This window comes from Vicugna pacos, chromosome 16 (assembly GCF_048564905.1).
Source record: "Vicugna pacos chromosome 16, VicPac4, whole genome shotgun sequence".
In the NCBI taxonomy this organism is placed as follows: domain Eukaryota; kingdom Metazoa; phylum Chordata; class Mammalia; order Artiodactyla; family Camelidae; genus Vicugna; species Vicugna pacos.
Genome location: NC_133002.1, coordinates 25,358,580 through 25,378,244, shown reverse-complemented (window position 1 = coordinate 25,378,244; position 19,665 = coordinate 25,358,580).

Genomic DNA, 19,665 nt, shown 5'->3' with positions numbered 1-19,665 from the left:
TGTATGGAGTGGGGTTTGCAACTGAAAAGAAACTTTGTGTTCCCTTCAAGCTAGGTGAAGGACGGCTTTCACACACACTTATCTCTCAGAACAGAGCATGTGGAGAGACGTTCGTTCATCCAGCACTAAGGGAACGGTTGGCAGGAAAAACACTGACTCTGGAATCTCAGTCTGTTTCCTAGTGCCAGTTTGAAGTGCCTGCCGTTTTCACTGTAAAGACGAGTTGGAGCTTGTTTCTCCCCATATATATGTATGGAGTGGGGTTTGCAACTGAAAAGAAACTTTGTGTTCCCTTCAAGCTAAGTGAAGGACGGCTTTCACACACAATTATCTCTCGGAACTGAGCATGTGGAGAGACGTTCGTTCATCCAGCACAAAGGGAACGGGTTGCAGGAGAAACCCTTACTCTGGATTCTCAGTCTATTTCCTAGTGCCGGTTTGAAGTGCCTGCCGTTTTCACTGTAAAACCGAGTTGGAGCTTGTACTTCCCCATATATATGTATGGAGTGGAGTTTGCAACTGAAAAGAAACTTTGTGTTCCCTTCAAGGTAGGTGAAGGACGGCTTTCACACACACTTATCTCTCAGAACTGAGCATGTGGAGAGACGTTCGTTCATCCAGCACAAAGTGAATGGGTTGCAGGAGAAACAATGACTCTGGTTTCTCAGTCTGTTTCCTAGTGCCGGTTTGAAGTGCCTGCAGTTTTCACTGTAAAACCGGGTTGGAGCTTGTACCTTCCCATATATATGTATGGAGTGGAGTTGGCAACTGAAAAGAAACTTTGTGTTCCCTTCAAGCTAGGTGAAGGACGGCTTTCACACACACTTATCTCTCAGAACTGAGCATGTGGAGAGACGTTCGTTCATCCAGCACAAAGGGAACGTGTTGCAGGAGAAACACTGACTCTGGTTTCTCAGTTTGTTTCCTAGTGCCGGTTTGAAGTGCCTGCAGTTTTCACTGTAAAACCGAGTTGCAGCTTGTACCTCCGCATATATATGTATGGATTGGGGTTGGTAACTGAAAAGAAACTTTGTGTTCCCTTCAAGCTAGTTGAAGGACGGCTTTCACACACACTTATCTCTCAGAACTGAGCATGTGGAGAGACGTTCGTTCATCCAGCCCAAAGGGAACGGTTTGTAGGAGAAACACTGGCTCTGGTTTCTCAGTCTGTTTCCTAGTGACGGTTTGAAGTGCCTGCCGTTTTCACTGTAAAACCGAGTTGGAGCTTGTACCTCCTCATATATATGTATGGAGGGGAGTTTGCAACTGAAAAGAAACTTTGTGTTCCCCTCAAGTTAGTTGAAGGAAGGCTTTCACAAACACTTATCTCTCAGAAGTGAGCATGTGGAGAGACGTTCGTTCATCCAGCACAAAGGGAACGGGTTGCAGGAGAAACACTGACTCTGGTTTCTCAGTCTGTTTCCTAGTGCCGGTTTGAAGTGCCTGTCGTTTTCACTGTAAAACCGAGTTGGAGCTTGTACCTCCCCATATATATGTATGGAGTGGAGTTTGCAACTGAAAAGAAACTTTGTGTTCCCTTCAAGCTAGGTGAAGGACGGCTTTCACACACACTTATCTCTCAGAACTGAGCATGTGGAGAGACGTTCGTTCATCCAGCACAAAGTGAACGGGTTGCAGGAGAAACACTGACTCTGGTTTCTCAGTCTGTTTCCTAGTGCCGGTTTGAAGTGCCTGCCGTTTTCACTGTAATACCGGGTTGGACCTTGTACCTTCCCATATATATGTATGGAGTGGAGTTGGCAACTGAAAAGAAACTTTGTGTTCCCTTCAAGCTAGGTGAAGGACGGCTTTCACACTCACTTATCTCTCGGAAATGAGCATGTGGAGAGACGTTCGTTCATCCAGCACTAAGGGAACGGGTTGCAGGAGAAACACTGACTCTGGTTTCTCAGTTTGTTTCCTAGTGCCGGTTTGAAGTGCCTGCCGTTTTCACTGTAAAACCGAGTTGGAGCTTGTACCTCCTCATATATATGTATGGATGGGATTTTGCAACTGAAAAGAAACTTTGTGTTCCCTTCAAGCTATGTGAAGGACGGCTTTCACACACACTTATCTCTCAGAACTGAGCATGTGGAGAGACGTTCGTTCATCCAGCACAAAGGGAACGGGTTGCAGGAGAAACACTGACTCTGGTTTCTCAGTCTGTTTCCTAGTGCAGGTTTGAAGTGCCTGCCGTTTTCACTGTAAAACCGAGTTGCATCATGTACCTTCCCATATATATGTATGGAGTGAAGTTGGCAACTGAAAAGAAACTTTGTGTTCCCTTCAAGCTAGGTGAAGGACGGCTTTCACACACACTTATCTCTCAGAAATGAGCATGTGGAGAGACGTTCGTTCATCCAGCACAAATGGAACGGGTTGCAGGCGGAACACTGACTCTGGTTTCTCAGTCTGTTTCCTAGTGCCGGTTTGATGTGCCTGCAGATATCACTGTAAAACCGAGTTGGAGCTTGTACCTCCCCTTATATATGTATGGAGTGGGGTTTGCAACTGAAAAGAAACTTTGTGTTCCCTTCAAGCTAGGTGAAGGACGGCTTTCACACACACTTATCTCTCAGAACTGAGCATGTGGAGAGACGTTCGTTCATCCACCACAAAGGGAACGGGTTGCAGGAGAAACACTGACTCTGGTTTCTCAGTCTGTTTCCTATTGCCGGTTTGAAGTGCCTGCCGTTTTCACTGTAAAACCGAGTTGCAGCTTGTACCTTCCCATATATATGTATGGAGTGGAGTTGGCAACTGAAAAGAAACTTTGTGTTCCCTTCAATCTAGGTGAAGGACGGCTTTCACACACACTTATCTCTCAGACCTGAGCATGTGGAGAGACGTTCGTTCATCCATCACTAAGGGAATGGTTTGCAGGAGAAACACTGACTCTGGTTTCTCAGTCTGTTTCCTAGTGCCGGTTTGAAGTGCCTGCCGTTTTCACTGTAAAACCGGGTTGGAGCTTGTAACTTCCCATATATATGTATGGAGTGGAGTTGGCAACTGAAAAGAAACTTAGTGTTCCCTTCAAGCTAGGTGAAGGACGGCTTTCACACACACTTATCTCTCAGAACTGAGCATGTGGAGAGACGTTCGTTCATCCAGCACAAATGGAACGGGTTGCAGGAGGAACACTGACTCTGGTTTCTCAGTCTGTTTCCTAGTGCCGGTTTGATGTGCCTGCAGATATCACTGTAAAACCGAGTTGGAGCTTGTACCTCCTCATATATATGTATGGATGGGATTTTGCAACTGAAAAGAAACTTTGTGTTCCCTTCAAGCTAGGTGAAGGACGGCTTTCACACACACTTATCTCTCAGAACTGAGCATGTGGAGAGACGTTCGTTCATCCAGCACTAAGGGAACCGTTTGCAGGAGAAACACTGGCACTGGTTTCTCAGTCTGTTTCCTAGTGCCGGTTTGAAGTGCCTGCCGTTTTCACTGTAAAACCGAGTTGGAGCTTGTATCTCCTCATATATATGTATGGAGGGGAGTTTTCAACTGAAAAGAAACTTTGTGTTCCCTTCAAGCTAAGTGAAGGACGGCTTTCACACACACTTATCTCTCAGAAGTGAGCATGTGGAGAGACGTTCGTTCATCCAGCACAAAGGGAACGGGTTGCAGGAGAAACACTGACTCTGGTTTCTCAGTCTGTTTACTAGTGCCGGTTTGAAGTGCCTGCCGTTTTCACTGTAAAACCGAGTTGCAGCTTGTACCTTCCCATATATATATATGGAGTGGAGTTGGTAACTGAAAAGAAACTTTGTGTTCCCTTCAAGCTAGGTGAAGGACGGCTTTCACACACACTTATCTCTCAGAACTGAGCATGTGGAGAGACTTTCGTTCATCCAGCGCAAATGGAACGGGTTGCAGGAGGAACAGTGACTCTGGTTTCTCAGTCTGTTTCCTAGTGCCGGGTTGATGTGCCTGCAGTTTTCACTGTAAACCCGAGTTGGAGCTTGTACCTCCCCTTATATATGTATGGAGTGGGGTTTGCAACTGAAAAGAAACTTTGTGTTCCCTTCAAGCTAGGTGAAGGGCGGCTTTCACACACACTTATCTCTCAGAACTGATCATGTGGAGAGACGTTCGTTCATCCACCACAAAGGGAACGGGTTGCAGGAGAAACACTGACTCTGGTTTCTCAGTCTGTTTCCTAGTGCCGGTTTGAAGTGCCTGCCGTTTTCACTGTAAAACCGAGTTGGAGCTTGTACCTCCTCATATATATGTATGGATGGGATTTTGCAACTGAAAAGAAACTTTGTGTTCCCTTCAAGCAAGGTGAAGGACGGCTTTCACACACACTTATCTCTCAGAACTGAGCATGTGGAGAGACGTTCGTTCATCCAGCACAAATGGAACGGGTTGCAGGAGGAACACTGACTCTGGTTTCTCAGTCTGTTTCCTAGTGCCGGTTTGAAGTGCCTGCCGTTTTCACTGTAAAACCGTGTTGGAGCTTGTACCTCCCCATATATATTTATGGATTGGGGTTTGCAACTGAAAAGAAACTTTGTGTTCCCTTCAAGCTAGGTGAAGGACGGCTTTCACACACACTTATCTCTCAGAACTGAGCATGTGGAGAGACGTTCGTTCATCCAGCACTAATGGAATGGTTTGCAGGAGAAACACTGACTCTGGTTTCTCAGTTTGTTTCCTAGTGCCGGTTTGAAGTGCCTGCCGTTTTCACTGTAAATCCGAGTTGGAGCTTGTACCTCCTCATATATATGTATGGAGGGGAGTTTGCAACTGAAAAGAAACTTTGTGTTCCCTTCAAGCTATGTGAAGGACGGATTTCTCACACACTTATCTCTCAGAACTGAGCTTGTGGAGAGACGTTCGTTCATCCAGCACAAAGGGAACGGTTTGCAGGACAAACACTGACTCTGGCTTCTCATTCTGTTTCCTAGTGCCGGTTTGTAGTGCCTGCCGATTTCACTGTAAAGCCGAGTTGGAGCTTGTACCTCCCCTTATATATGTATGGAGGGATTTTGCACCTCAAAGAAACTTTGTGTTCCCTTCAAGCTAGGTGAAGGACGGCTTTCACACACACTTATCTCTCAGAACTGAGTATGTAGAGAGACTTTCGTTCATCCAGCACAAAGGGAACGGGTTGCAGGAGAAACACTGACTCTGGTTTCTCAGTCTGTTTCCTAGTGCCGGTTTGAAGTGCCTGCCGTTTTCACTGTAAAACCGGGTTGGAGCTTGTACCTTCCCATATATATGTATGGAGTGGAGTTGGCAACTGAAAAGAAACTTTGTGTTCCCTTCAAGCTAGGTGAAGGACGGCTTTCACACACACTTATCTCTCAGAACTGAGCATGTGGAGAGACGTTCGTTCATCCAGCAAAAATGGAACAGGTTGCAGGAGGAACACTGACTCTGGTTTCTCAGTCTCTTTCCTAGTGCCGGTTTGAAGTGCCTGCCGTTTTCACTGTAAAACCGAGTTGGAGCTTGTACCTCCCCTTATATATGTATGGAGTGGGGTTTGCAACTGAAAAGAAACTTTGTGTTCCCTTCAAGCTAGGTGAAGGACGGCTTTTACACACACTTATCTCTCAGAAATGAGCATGTGGAGAGACGTTCGTTCATCCAGCACTAAGGGAACGGTTTGCAGGAGAAACACTGACACTGGTTTCTCAGTCTGTTTCCTAGTGCCGGTTTAAAGTGCCTGCCGTTTTCACTGTAAAACCGAGTTGAAGCTTGTACCTCCTCATATATATGTATGGAGGGGAGTTTTCAACTGAAAAGAAACTTTGTGTTCCATTCAAGCTAAGTGAAGGACGACTTTCACACACACTTATCTCTCAGAACTGAGCATGTGGAGAGACGTTCGTTCATCCAACACAAAGGGAACGGGTTGCAGGAGAAACACTGACTCTCGTTTCTCAGTCTGTTTCCTAGTGCCGGTTTGAAGTGCCTGCCGTTTTCACTGTAAAACCGAGTTGGAGCTTGTACCTCCCCTTATATATGTATGGAGTGGGGTTTGCAACTGAAAAGAAACTTTGTGTTCCCTTTAAGCTAGGTGAAGGACGGCTTTTACACACACTTATCTCTCAGAACTGAGCATGTGGAGAGACGTTCGTTCATCCAGCACTAAGGGAACGGTTTGCAGGAGAAACACTGACACTGGTTTCTCAGTCTGTTTCCTAGTGCCGGTTTGAAGTGCCTGCCGTTTTCACTGTGAAACCGAGTTGGAGCTTGTAACTCCTCATAAATATGTATGGAGGGGAGTTTTCAACTGAAAAGAAACTTTGTGTTCCCTTCAAGCTATGTGAAGGACGGATTTCTCACACACTTATCTCTCAGAACTGAGCTTGTGGAGAGACGTTCGTTCATCCAGCACAAAGGGAACGGTTTGCAGGACAAACACTGACTCTGGCTTCTCATTCTGTTTCCTAGTGCCGGTTTGTAGTGCCTGCCGATTTCACTGTAAAGCCGAGTTGGAGCTTGTACCTCCCCTTATATATGTATGGAGGGATTTTGCACCTCAAAGAAACTTTGTGTTCCCTTCAAGCTAGGTGAAGGACGGCTTTCACACACACTTATCTCTCAGAACTGAGTATGTAGAGAGACTTTCGTTCATCCAGCACAAAGGGAACGGGTTGCAGGAGAAACACTGACTCTGGTTTCTCAGTCTGTTTCCTAGTGCCGGTTTGAAGTGCCTGCCGTTTTCACTGTAAAACCGGGTTGGAGCTTGTACCTTCCCATATATATGTATGGAGTGGAGTTGGCAACTGAAAAGAAACTTTGTGTTCCCTTCAAGCTAGGTGAAGGACGGCTTTCACACACACTTATCTCTCAGAACTGAGCATGTGGAGAGACGTTCGTTCATCCAGCAAAAATGGAACAGGTTGCAGGAGGAACACTGACTCTGGTTTCTCAGTCTCTTTCCTAGTGCCGGTTTGAAGTGCCTGCCGTTTTCACTGTAAAACCGAGTTGGAGCTTGTACCTCCCCTTATATATGTATGGAGTGGGGTTTGCAACTGAAAAGAAACTTTGTGTTCCCTTCAAGCTAGGTGAAGGACGGCTTTTACACACACTTATCTCTCAGAAATGAGCATGTGGAGAGACGTTCGTTCATCCAGCACTAAGGGAACGGTTTGCAGGAGAAACACTGACACTGGTTTCTCAGTCTGTTTCCTAGTGCCGGTTTAAAGTGCCTGCCGTTTTCACTGTAAAACCGAGTTGAAGCTTGTACCTCCTCATATATATGTATGGAGGGGAGTTTTCAACTGAAAAGAAACTTTGTGTTCCATTCAAGCTAAGTGAAGGACGACTTTCACACACACTTATCTCTCAGAACTGAGCATGTGGAGAGACGTTCGTTCATCCAACACAAAGGGAACGGGTTGCAGGAGAAACACTGACTCTCGTTTCTCAGTCTGTTTCCTAGTGCCGGTTTGAAGTGCCTGCCGTTTTCACTGTAAAACCGAGATGCAGCTTGTACCTTCCCATATATATGTATGGAGTGGAGTTGGTAACTGAAAAGAAACTTTGTGTTCCCTTCAAGCTAGGTGAAGGACGGCTTTCACACACACTTATCTCTCAGAACTGAGCATGTGGAGAGATGTTCGTTCATCCAGAACTAATGGAATGGTTTGCAGGAGAAACATTGACTCTGGTTTCTCAGTTTGTTTCCTAGTGCCGGTTTGAAGTGCCTGCCGTTTTCACTGTAAAACCGAGTTGGAGCTTGTACCTCCTCATATATATGTATGGAGGGGAGTTTGCAACTGAAAAGAAACTTTGTGTTCCCTTCAAGATAGTTGAAGGAAGGCTTTCACAAACACTTATCTCTCAGAACTGAGCATGTGGAGAGACGTTCGTTCATCCAGCACAAATGGAACGGGTTGCAGGATAACACTGACTCTAGTTTCTCAGTCTGTTTCCTAGTGCCGGTTTGAAGTGCCTGTCGTTTTCAATGTAAAACCGAGTTGGAGCTTGTACCTCCCCATATATATATGTATGGAGTGGAGTTTGCAACTGAAAAGAAACTTTGTGTTCCCTTCAAGCTAGGTGAAGGACGGCTTTCACACACACTTATCTCTCAGAACTGAGCATGTGGAGAGACTTTCGTTCATCCAGCACAAAGTGAACGGGTTGCAGGAGAAACACTGACTCTGGTTTCTCAGTCTGTTTCCTAGTGCCGGTTTGAAGTGCCTGCCGTTTTCACTGTAAAACCGGGTTGGAGATTGTACCTTCCCATATATATGTATGGAGTGGAGTTGGCAACTGAAAAGAAACTTTGTGTTCCCTTCAAGCTAGTTGAAGGACGGCTTTCACACACACTTATCTCTCAGAACTGAGCATGTGGAGAGACGTTCGTTCATCCAGCACTAAGGGAACGGTTTGCAGGAGAAACACTGACTCTGGTTTCTCAGTTTGTTTCCTAGTGCCGGTTTGAAGTGCCTGCCGTTTTCACTGTAAAATCGAGTTGCAGCTTGTACCTTCCCATATATATGTATGGAGTGGAGTTGGCAACTGAAAAGAAACTTTGTGTTCCCTTCAAGCTAGGTGAAGGGCGGCTTTCACACACACTTATCTCTCAGAACTGAGCATGTGGAGAGACGTTCGTTCATCCAGCACTAAGGGAACGGTTTGCAGGAGAAACACTGACTCTGGTTTCTCAGTCTGTTTCCTAGTGCCGTTTGAAGTGCCTGCCGTTTTTTCTGTAAAACCGAGTTGGAGCTTGTACCTCCTCATATATATGTATGGAGGGGATTTTGCACCTCAAAGAAACTTTCTGTTCCCTTCAAGCTTGGTGAAGGACGGCTTTCACACACACTTATCTCTCAGAACTGAGCATGTGGAGAGACTTTCGTTCATCCAGCACAAAGGGAACGGGTTGCAGGAGAAACACTGACTCTGGTTTCTCAGTCTGTTTCCTAGTGCCGGTTTGAAGTGCCTGCCGTTTTCACTGTAAAACCGAGTTGGAGCTTGTACCTCCTCATATATATGTATGGATGGGATTTTGCAACTGAAAAGAAACTTTGTGTTCCCTTCAAGCAAGGTGAAGGACGGCTTTCACACACACTTATCTCTCAGAACTGAGCATGTGGAGAGACGTTCGTTCATCCAGCACAAATGGAACGGGTTGCAGGAGGAACACTGACTCTGGTTTCTCAGTCTGTTTCCTAGTGCCGGTTTGAAGTGCCTGCCGTTTTCACTGTAAAACCGTGTTGGAGCTTGTACCTCCCCATATATATTTATGGATTGGGGTTTGCAACTGAAAAGAAACTTTGTGTTCCCTTCAAGCTAGGTGAAGGACGGCTTTCACACACACTTATCTCTCAGAACTGAGCATGTGGAGAGACGTTCGTTCATCCAGCACTAATGGAATGGTTTGCAGGAGAAACACTGACTCTGGTTTCTCAGTTTGTTTCCTAGTGCCGGTTTGAAGTGCCTGCCGTTTTCACTGTAAATCCGAGTTGGAGCTTGTACCTCCTCATATATATGTATGGAGGGGAGTTTGCAACTGAAAAGAAACTTTGTGTTCCCTTCAAGCTATGTGAAGGACGGATTTCTCACACACTTATCTCTCAGAACTGAGCTTGTGGAGAGACGTTCGTTCATCCAGCACAAAGGGAACGGTTTGCAGGACAAACACTGACTCTGGCTTCTCATTCTGTTTCCTAGTGCCGGTTTGTAGTGCCTGCCGATTTCACTGTAAAGCCGAGTTGGAGCTTGTACCTCCCCTTATATATGTATGGAGGGATTTTGCACCTCAAAGAAACTTTGTGTTCCCTTCAAGCTAGGTGAAGGACGGCTTTCACACACACTTATCTCTCAGAACTGAGTATGTAGAGAGACTTTCGTTCATCCAGCACAAAGGGAACGGGTTGCAGGAGAAACACTGACTCTGGTTTCTCAGTCTGTTTCCTAGTGCCGGTTTGAAGTGCCTGCCGTTTTCACTGTAAAACCGGGTTGGAGCTTGTACCTTCCCATATATATGTATGGAGTGGAGTTGGCAACTGAAAAGAAACTTTGTGTTCCCTTCAAGCTAGGTGAAGGACGGCTTTCACACACACTTATCTCTCAGAACTGAGCATGTGGAGAGACGTTCGTTCATCCAGCAAAAATGGAACAGGTTGCAGGAGGAACACTGACTCTGGTTTCTCAGTCTCTTTCCTAGTGCCGGTTTGAAGTGCCTGCCGTTTTCACTGTAAAACCGAGTTGGAGCTTGTACCTCCCCTTATATATGTATGGAGTGGGGTTTGCAACTGAAAAGAAACTTTGTGTTCCCTTCAAGCTAGGTGAAGGACGGCTTTTACACACACTTATCTCTCAGAAATGAGCATGTGGAGAGACGTTCGTTCATCCAGCACTAAGGGAACGGTTTGCAGGAGAAACACTGACACTGGTTTCTCAGTCTGTTTCCTAGTGCCGGTTTAAAGTGCCTGCCGTTTTCACTGTAAAACCGAGTTGAAGCTTGTACCTCCTCATATATATGTATGGAGGGGAGTTTTCAACTGAAAAGAAACTTTGTGTTCCATTCAAGCTAAGTGAAGGACGACTTTCACACACACTTATCTCTCAGAACTGAGCATGTGGAGAGACGTTCGTTCATCCAACACAAAGGGAACGGGTTGCAGGAGAAACACTGACTCTCGTTTCTCAGTCTGTTTCCTAGTGCCGGTTTGAAGTGCCTGCCGTTTTCACTGTAAAACCGAGTTGGAGCTTGTACCTCCCCTTATATATGTATGGAGTGGGGTTTGCAACTGAAAAGAAACTTTGTGTTCCCTTTAAGCTAGGTGAAGGACGGCTTTTACACACACTTATCTCTCAGAACTGAGCATGTGGAGAGACGTTCGTTCATCCAGCACTAAGGGAACGGTTTGCAGGAGAAACACTGACACTGGTTTCTCAGTCTGTTTCCTAGTGCCGGTTTGAAGTGCCTGCCGTTTTCACTGTGAAACCGAGTTGGAGCTTGTAACTCCTCATAAATATGTATGGAGGGGAGTTTTCAACTGAAAAGAAACTTTGTGTTCCCTTCAAGCTATGTGAAGGACGGATTTCTCACACACTTATCTCTCAGAACTGAGCTTGTGGAGAGACGTTCGTTCATCCAGCACAAAGGGAACGGTTTGCAGGACAAACACTGACTCTGGCTTCTCATTCTGTTTCCTAGTGCCGGTTTGTAGTGCCTGCCGATTTCACTGTAAAGCCGAGTTGGAGCTTGTACCTCCCCTTATATATGTATGGAGGGATTTTGCACCTCAAAGAAACTTTGTGTTCCCTTCAAGCTAGGTGAAGGACGGCTTTCACACACACTTATCTCTCAGAACTGAGTATGTAGAGAGACTTTCGTTCATCCAGCACAAAGGGAACGGGTTGCAGGAGAAACACTGACTCTGGTTTCTCAGTCTGTTTCCTAGTGCCGGTTTGAAGTGCCTGCCGTTTTCACTGTAAAACCGGGTTGGAGCTTGTACCTTCCCATATATATGTATGGAGTGGAGTTGGCAACTGAAAAGAAACTTTGTGTTCCCTTCAAGCTAGGTGAAGGACGGCTTTCACACACACTTATCTCTCAGAACTGAGCATGTGGAGAGACGTTCGTTCATCCAGCAAAAATGGAACAGGTTGCAGGAGGAACACTGACTCTGGTTTCTCAGTCTCTTTCCTAGTGCCGGTTTGAAGTGCCTGCCGTTTTCACTGTAAAACCGAGTTGGAGCTTGTACCTCCCCTTATATATGTATGGAGTGGGGTTTGCAACTGAAAAGAAACTTTGTGTTCCCTTCAAGCTAGGTGAAGGACGGCTTTTACACACACTTATCTCTCAGAAATGAGCATGTGGAGAGACGTTCGTTCATCCAGCACTAAGGGAACGGTTTGCAGGAGAAACACTGACACTGGTTTCTCAGTCTGTTTCCTAGTGCCGGTTTAAAGTGCCTGCCGTTTTCACTGTAAAACCGAGTTGAAGCTTGTACCTCCTCATATATATGTATGGAGGGGAGTTTTCAACTGAAAAGAAACTTTGTGTTCCATTCAAGCTAAGTGAAGGACGACTTTCACACACACTTATCTCTCAGAACTGAGCATGTGGAGAGACGTTCGTTCATCCAACACAAAGGGAACGGGTTGCAGGAGAAACACTGACTCTCGTTTCTCAGTCTGTTTCCTAGTGCCGGTTTGAAGTGCCTGCCGTTTTCACTGTAAAACCGAGATGCAGCTTGTACCTTCCCATATATATGTATGGAGTGGAGTTGGTAACTGAAAAGAAACTTTGTGTTCCCTTCAAGCTAGGTGAAGGACGGCTTTCACACACACTTATCTCTCAGAACTGAGCATGTGGAGAGATGTTCGTTCATCCAGAACTAATGGAATGGTTTGCAGGAGAAACATTGACTCTGGTTTCTCAGTTTGTTTCCTAGTGCCGGTTTGAAGTGCCTGCCGTTTTCACTGTAAAACCGAGTTGGAGCTTGTACCTCCTCATATATATGTATGGAGGGGAGTTTGCAACTGAAAAGAAACTTTGTGTTCCCTTCAAGATAGTTGAAGGAAGGCTTTCACAAACACTTATCTCTCAGAACTGAGCATGTGGAGAGACGTTCGTTCATCCAGCACAAATGGAACGGGTTGCAGGATAACACTGACTCTAGTTTCTCAGTCTGTTTCCTAGTGCCGGTTTGAAGTGCCTGTCGTTTTCAATGTAAAACCGAGTTGGAGCTTGTACCTCCCCATATATATATGTATGGAGTGGAGTTTGCAACTGAAAAGAAACTTTGTGTTCCCTTCAAGCTAGGTGAAGGACGGCTTTCACACACACTTATCTCTCAGAACTGAGCATGTGGAGAGACTTTCGTTCATCCAGCACAAAGTGAACGGGTTGCAGGAGAAACACTGACTCTGGTTTCTCAGTCTGTTTCCTAGTGCCGGTTTGAAGTGCCTGCCGTTTTCACTGTAAAACCGGGTTGGAGATTGTACCTTCCCATATATATGTATGGAGTGGAGTTGGCAACTGAAAAGAAACTTTGTGTTCCCTTCAAGCTAGTTGAAGGACGGCTTTCACACACACTTATCTCTCAGAACTGAGCATGTGGAGAGACGTTCGTTCATCCAGCACTAAGGGAACGGTTTGCAGGAGAAACACTGACTCTGGTTTCTCAGTTTGTTTCCTAGTGCCGGTTTGAAGTGCCTGCCGTTTTCACTGTAAAATCGAGTTGCAGCTTGTACCTTCCCATATATATGTATGGAGTGGAGTTGGCAACTGAAAAGAAACTTTGTGTTCCCTTCAAGCTAGGTGAAGGGCGGCTTTCACACACACTTATCTCTCAGAACTGAGCATGTGGAGAGACGTTCGTTCATCCAGCACTAAGGGAACGGTTTGCAGGAGAAACACTGACTCTGGTTTCTCAGTCTGTTTCCTAGTGCCGTTTGAAGTGCCTGCCGTTTTTTCTGTAAAACCGAGTTGGAGCTTGTACCTCCTCATATATATGTATGGAGGGGATTTTGCACCTCAAAGAAACTTTCTGTTCCCTTCAAGCTTGGTGAAGGACGGCTTTCACACACACTTATCTCTCAGAACTGAGCATGTGGAGAGACTTTCGTTCATCCAGCACAAAGGGAACGGGTTGCAGGAGAAACACTGACTCTGGTTTCTCAGTCTGTTTCCTAGTGCCGGTTTGAAGTGCCTGCCGTTTTCACTGTAAAACCGAGTTGGAGCTTGTACCTCCTCATATATATGTATGGATGGGATTTTGCAACTGAAAAGAAACTTTGTGTTCCCTTCAAGCAAGGTGAAGGACGGCTTTCACACACACTTATCTCTCAGAACTGAGCATGTGGAGAGACGTTCGTTCATCCAGCACAAATGGAACGGGTTGCAGGAGGAACACTGACTCTGGTTTCTCAGTCTGTTTCCTAGTGCCGGTTTGAAGTGCCTGCCGTTTTCACTGTAAAACCGTGTTGGAGCTTGTACCTCCCCATATATATTTATGGATTGGGGTTTGCAACTGAAAAGAAACTTTGTGTTCCCTTCAAGCTAGGTGAAGGACGGCTTTCACACACACTTATCTCTCAGAACTGAGCATGTGGAGAGACGTTCGTTCATCCAGCACTAATGGAATGGTTTGCAGGAGAAACACTGACTCTGGTTTCTCAGTTTGTTTCCTAGTGCCGGTTTGAAGTGCCTGCCGTTTTCACTGTAAATCCGAGTTGGAGCTTGTACCTCCTCATATATATGTATGGAGGGGAGTTTGCAACTGAAAAGAAACTTTGTGTTCCCTTCAAGCTAGTTGAAGGAAGACTTTCACAAACACTTATCTCTCAGAACTGAGCATGTGGAGAGACGTTCGTTCATCCAGCACAAATGGAACGGGTTGCAGGAAAACACTGACTCTGGTTTCTCAGTCTGTTTCCTAGTGCCGGTTTGAAGTGCCTGTCGTTTTCACTGTAAAACCGAGTTGGAGCTTGTACCTCCCCATATATATGTATGGAGTGGAGTTTGCAACTGAAAAGAAACTTTGTGTTCCCTTCAAGGTAGGTGAAGGACGGCTTTCACACACACTTATCTCTCAGAACTGAGCATGTGGAGAGACGTTCGTTCATCCAGCACAAAGTGAACGGGTTGCAGGAGAAACACTGACTCTGGTTTCTCAGTCTGTTTCCTAGTGCCGGTTTGAAGTGCCTGCCGTTTTCACTGTAAAACCGGGTTTGAGATTGTACCTTCCCATATATATGTATGGAGTGGAGTTGCAACTGAAAAGAAACTTTGTGTTCCCTTCAAGCTAGGTGAAGGACGGCTTTCACACACACTTATCTCTCAGAACTGAGCATGTGGAGAGACGTTCGTTCATCCAGCACTAAGGGAACGGTTTGCAGGAGAAACACTGACTCTGGTTTCTCAGTTTGTTTCCTAGTGCCGGTTTGAAGTGCCTGCCGTTTTCACTGTAAAACCGAGTTGGAGCTTGTACCTCCTCATATATATGTATGGATGGGATTTTGCAACTGAAAAGAAACTTTGTGTTCCCTTCAAGCTAGGTGAAGGACGGCTTTCACACACACTTATCTCTCAGAACTGAGCATGTGGAGAGACGTTCGTTCATCCAGCACAAAGGGAACGGGTTGCAGGAGAAACACTGACTCTGGTTTCTCAGTCTGTTTCCTAGTGCCGGATTGAAGTGCCTGCCGTTTTCACTGTAAAACCGAGTTGCAGCTTGTACCTTCCCATATATATATGTATGGAGTGGAGTTGGTAACTGAAAAGAAACTTTGTGTTCCCTTCAAGCTAGGTGAAGGACGGCTTTCACACACACTTATCTCTCAGAACTGAGCATGTGGAGAGACGTTCGTTCATCCAGCACAAATGGAACGGGTTGCAGGAGGAACACTGACTCTGGTTTCTCAGTCTGTTTCCTAGTGCCGGTTTGATGTGCCTGCAGTTTTCACTGTAAAACCGAGTTGGAGCTTGTACTTCCCCTTATATATGTATGGAGTGGGGTTTGCAACTGAAAAGAAACTTTGTGTTCCCTTCAAGCTAGGTGGAGGACGGCTTTCACACACACTTATCTCTCAGAACTGAGCATGTGGAGAGACGTTCGTTCATCCACCACAAAGGGAACTGGTTGCAGGAAAAACACTGACTCTGGTTTCTCAGTCTGTTTCCTAGTGCCGGTTTGAAGTGCCTGCGTTTTCACTGTAAAACCGTGTTGGAGCTAGTACCTTCCCATATATATGTATGGAGGAGAGTTGGCAACTGAAAAGAAACATTGTGTTCCCTCCAAGCTAAGTGAAGGACGGCTTTCACACACACTTATCTCTCAGAACTGAGCATATGGAGAGACGTTCGTTCATCCAGCACAAAGGGAACGGGTTGCAGGACAAACACTGACTCTGGCTTCTCAGTTTGTTTCCTAGTGCCGGTATGAAGTGCCTGCCGTTTTCACTGTAAAACCGAGTTGGAGCTTGTACTTCCCCATATATATGTATGGAGTGGAGTTTGCAACTGAAAAGAAACTTTGTGTTCCCTTCAAGCTAGATGAAGGACGGCTTTCACACACACATATCTCTCAGAACTGAGCATGTGGAGAGACGTACGTTCACCAGCACAAAGGGAACGGGTTGCAGGAGGAACACTGACTCTGGTTTCTCAGTCTGTTTCCTAGTGCCGGTTTGAAGTGCCTGCCGTTTTCACTGTAAAACCGAGTTGGAGCTTGTACCTCCCCATATATATGTATGGAGTGGAGTTGGCAACTGAAAAGAAACTTTGTGTTCCCTTCAAGCTAGGTGAAGGACGGCTTTCACACACACTTATCTCTCAGAACTGAGCATGTGGAGAGACGTTCGTTCATCCAGCACAAAGGGAACGGGTTGCAGGAGAAACCTTTACTCTGGTTTCTCAGTCTGTTTCCTAGTGCCGGTTTGAAGTGCCTGCCGTTTTCACTGTAAAACCGAGTTGGAGCTTGTACCTCCCCATATATATGTATGGAGTGGAGTTTGCAACTGAAAATAAACTTTGTGTTCCCTTCAAGCTAGGTGAAGGAAGGCTTTCACACACACTTATCGCTCAGAACTGAGCATGTGGAGAGACGTTCGTTCATTCAGCACAAATGGAACGGGTTGCAGGAGAAACCCTTACTCTGGTTTCTCAGTCTGTTTCCTAGTGCCGGTTTGAAGTGCCTGCCGTTTTCACTATAAAACCGAGTTGGAGCTTGTTCCTCCCCATATATATGTATGGAGTGGAGTTTGCAAATGAAAAGTAACTATGTGTTCCCTTCAAGCTAGGTGAAGGACGGCTTTCACACACACTTATCTCTCAGAACTGATCATGTGGAGAGACGTTCGTCCATCCAGCACAAATGGAACGGGTTGCAGGAGAATCAATGTCTCTGGTTTCTCAGTCTGTTTCCTAGTGCCGGTTTGAAGTGCCTGCCGTTTTCACTGTAAAACCGAGTTGGAGCTTGTACTTCCCCATATATATGTATGGATTGGTGTTTGCAACTGAAAAGAAACTTTGTGTTCCCTTCAAGCTAGGTGAAGGACGGCTTTCACACACACTTATCTCTCAGAACTGAGCATGTGGAGAGACGTTCGTTCATCCAGCTCAAAGGGAACGGGTGTCAGGAGAAACACTGACTCTGGTTTCTCAGTCTGTTTCCTTGTGCCGGTTTGAAGTGCCTGCCGTTTTCACTGTAAAACCGAGTTGGAGCTTGTACCTTCCCATATATATGTATGGAGTGGAGTTGGCAACTGATAAGAAACTTTGTTTTCCCTTCAAGCTAGGTGAAGGACGGCTTTCACACACACTTATCTCTCAGAACTGAGCATGTGGAGAGACGTTCGTTCATCCAGCACTAAGGGAACGGTTTGCAGGAGAAACACTGACTCTGGTTTCTCAGTCTGTTTCCTAGTGCCGGTTTGAAGTGCCTGCCGTTTTCACTGTAAATCCGAGTTGGAGCTTGTACCTCCTCATATATATGTATGAAGGGGAGTTTGGAACTGAAAAGAAACTTTGTGTTCCCTTCAAGCTAGGTGAAGTAAGGCTTTCACACACACTTATCTCTCAGAACTGAGCATGTGGAGAGACGTTCGTTCATCCAGAACAAAGGGAACGGGTTGCAGGAGAAACACTGACTCTGGTTTCTCAGTCTGTTTCCTAGTGCCGTTTTGAAGTGCCTGCCGTTTTCACTGTAAAACCGAGTTGGGGCTTGTACCTCCCCATATATATGTATGGAGTGGAGTTAGCAACTGAAAAGAAACTTTGTGTTCCCTTCAAGCTAGTTGAAGGACGGCTTTCACACACACTTATCTCTCAGAACTGAGCATGTGGAGAGACGTTCGTTCATCCAGCACAAAGGGAACGGGTTGCAGGAGGAACATTGACTCTGGTTTCTCAGTCTGTTTCCTAGTGCCGGTTTGAAGTGCCTGCCGTTTTCACTGTAAAACCGAGTTGGAGCTTGTACCACCCCATATATATGTATGGAGTGGTTTTTGCAACTGAAAAGAAACTTTGTGTTCCCTTCAAGCTAGGTGAAGGACGGCTTTCACATACACTTATCTCTCAGAACTGAGCATGTGGAGAGACGTTCGTTCATACAGCACAAAGGGAACGGTTTGCAGGAGAAACACTGACTCTGGTTTCTCAATCTGTTTCCTAGTGCCGGTTTGAAGTGCCTGTCATTTTCACTGTAAAGCCGAGTTGGAGCTTGTACCTTCCCATATATATGTATGGAGTGGAGTTGGCAACTGAAAAGAAACTTTGTGTTCCCTTCAAGCTAGGTGAAGGACGGCTTTCACACACACTTATCTCTCAGAACTGAGCATGTGGAGAGTCGTTCGTTCATCCAGTACTAAGGGAACTGGTTGCAGGAGGAACACTGACTCTGGTTTCTCAGTCTGTTTCCTAGTGCCGGTTTGAAGTGCCTGCCGTTTTCACAGGAAAACCGAGTTGGAGCTTGTACCTCCTCTTATATATGTATGGAGTGGATTTTGCAACTGTAAAGAAACTTTGTGTTCCCTTCAAGCTAGGTGAAGGACGGCTTTCACACACACTTATCTCTCAGAACTGAGCATGTGGAGAAACGTTCGTTCATCCAGCACTAAGGGAACGGTTTGCAGGAGAAACACTGACTCTGGTATCCCAGTCTGTTTCCTAGTGCCGGTTTGAAGTGCCTGCCGTTTTCACTGTAAAACCGAGTTGGAGCTTGAACCTCCTCATATATATGTATGGAGTGGGGTTTGCACCTGTAAAGAAACTTTGTGTTCCCTTCAAGCTAGGTGAAGGACGGCTTTCACACACACTTATCTCTCAGAACTGAGCATGTGGAGAGACGTTCGTTCATCCAGCTCAAAGGGAACGGGTGTCAGGAGAAACACTGACTCTGGTTTCTCAGTCTGTTTCCTTGTGCCGGTTTGAAGTGCCTGCCGTTTTCACTGTAAAACCGAGTTGGAGCTTGTACCTTCCCATATATATGTATGGAGTGGAGTTGGCAACTGATAAGAAACTTTGTTTTCCCTTCAAGCTAGGTGAAGGACGGCTTTCACACACACTTATCTCTCAGAACTGAGCATGTGGAGAGACGTTCGTTCATCCAGCACTAAGGGAACGGTTTGCAGGAGAAACACTGACTCTGGTTTCTCAGTCTGTTTCCTAGTGCCGGTTTGAAGTGCCTGCCGTTTTCACTGTAAATCCGAGTTGGAGCTTGTACCTCCTCATATATATGTATGAAGGGGAGTTTGGAACTGAAAAGAAACTTTGTGTTCCCTTCAAGCTAGGTGAAGTAAGGCTTTCACACACACTTATCTCTCAGAACTGAGCATGTGGAGAGACGTTCGTTCATCCAGCACAAAGGGAACGGGTTGCAGGAGAAACACTGACTCTGGTTTCTCAGTCTGTTTCCTAGTGCCGTTTTGAAGTGCCTGCCGTTTTCACTGTAATACCGAGTTGGGGCTTGTACCTCCCCATATATATGTATGGAGTGGAGTTTGCAACTGAAAAGAAACTTTGTGTTCCCTTCAAGCTAGTTGAAGGACGGCTTTCACACACACTTATCTCTCAGAACTGAGCATGTGGAGAGACGTTCGTTCATCCAGCACAAAGGGAACGGGTTGCAGGAGGAACATTGACTCTGGTTTCTCAGTCTGTTTCCTAGTGCCGGTTTGAAGTGCCTGCCGTTTTCACTGTAAAACCGAGTTGGAGCTTGTACCACCCCATATATATGTATG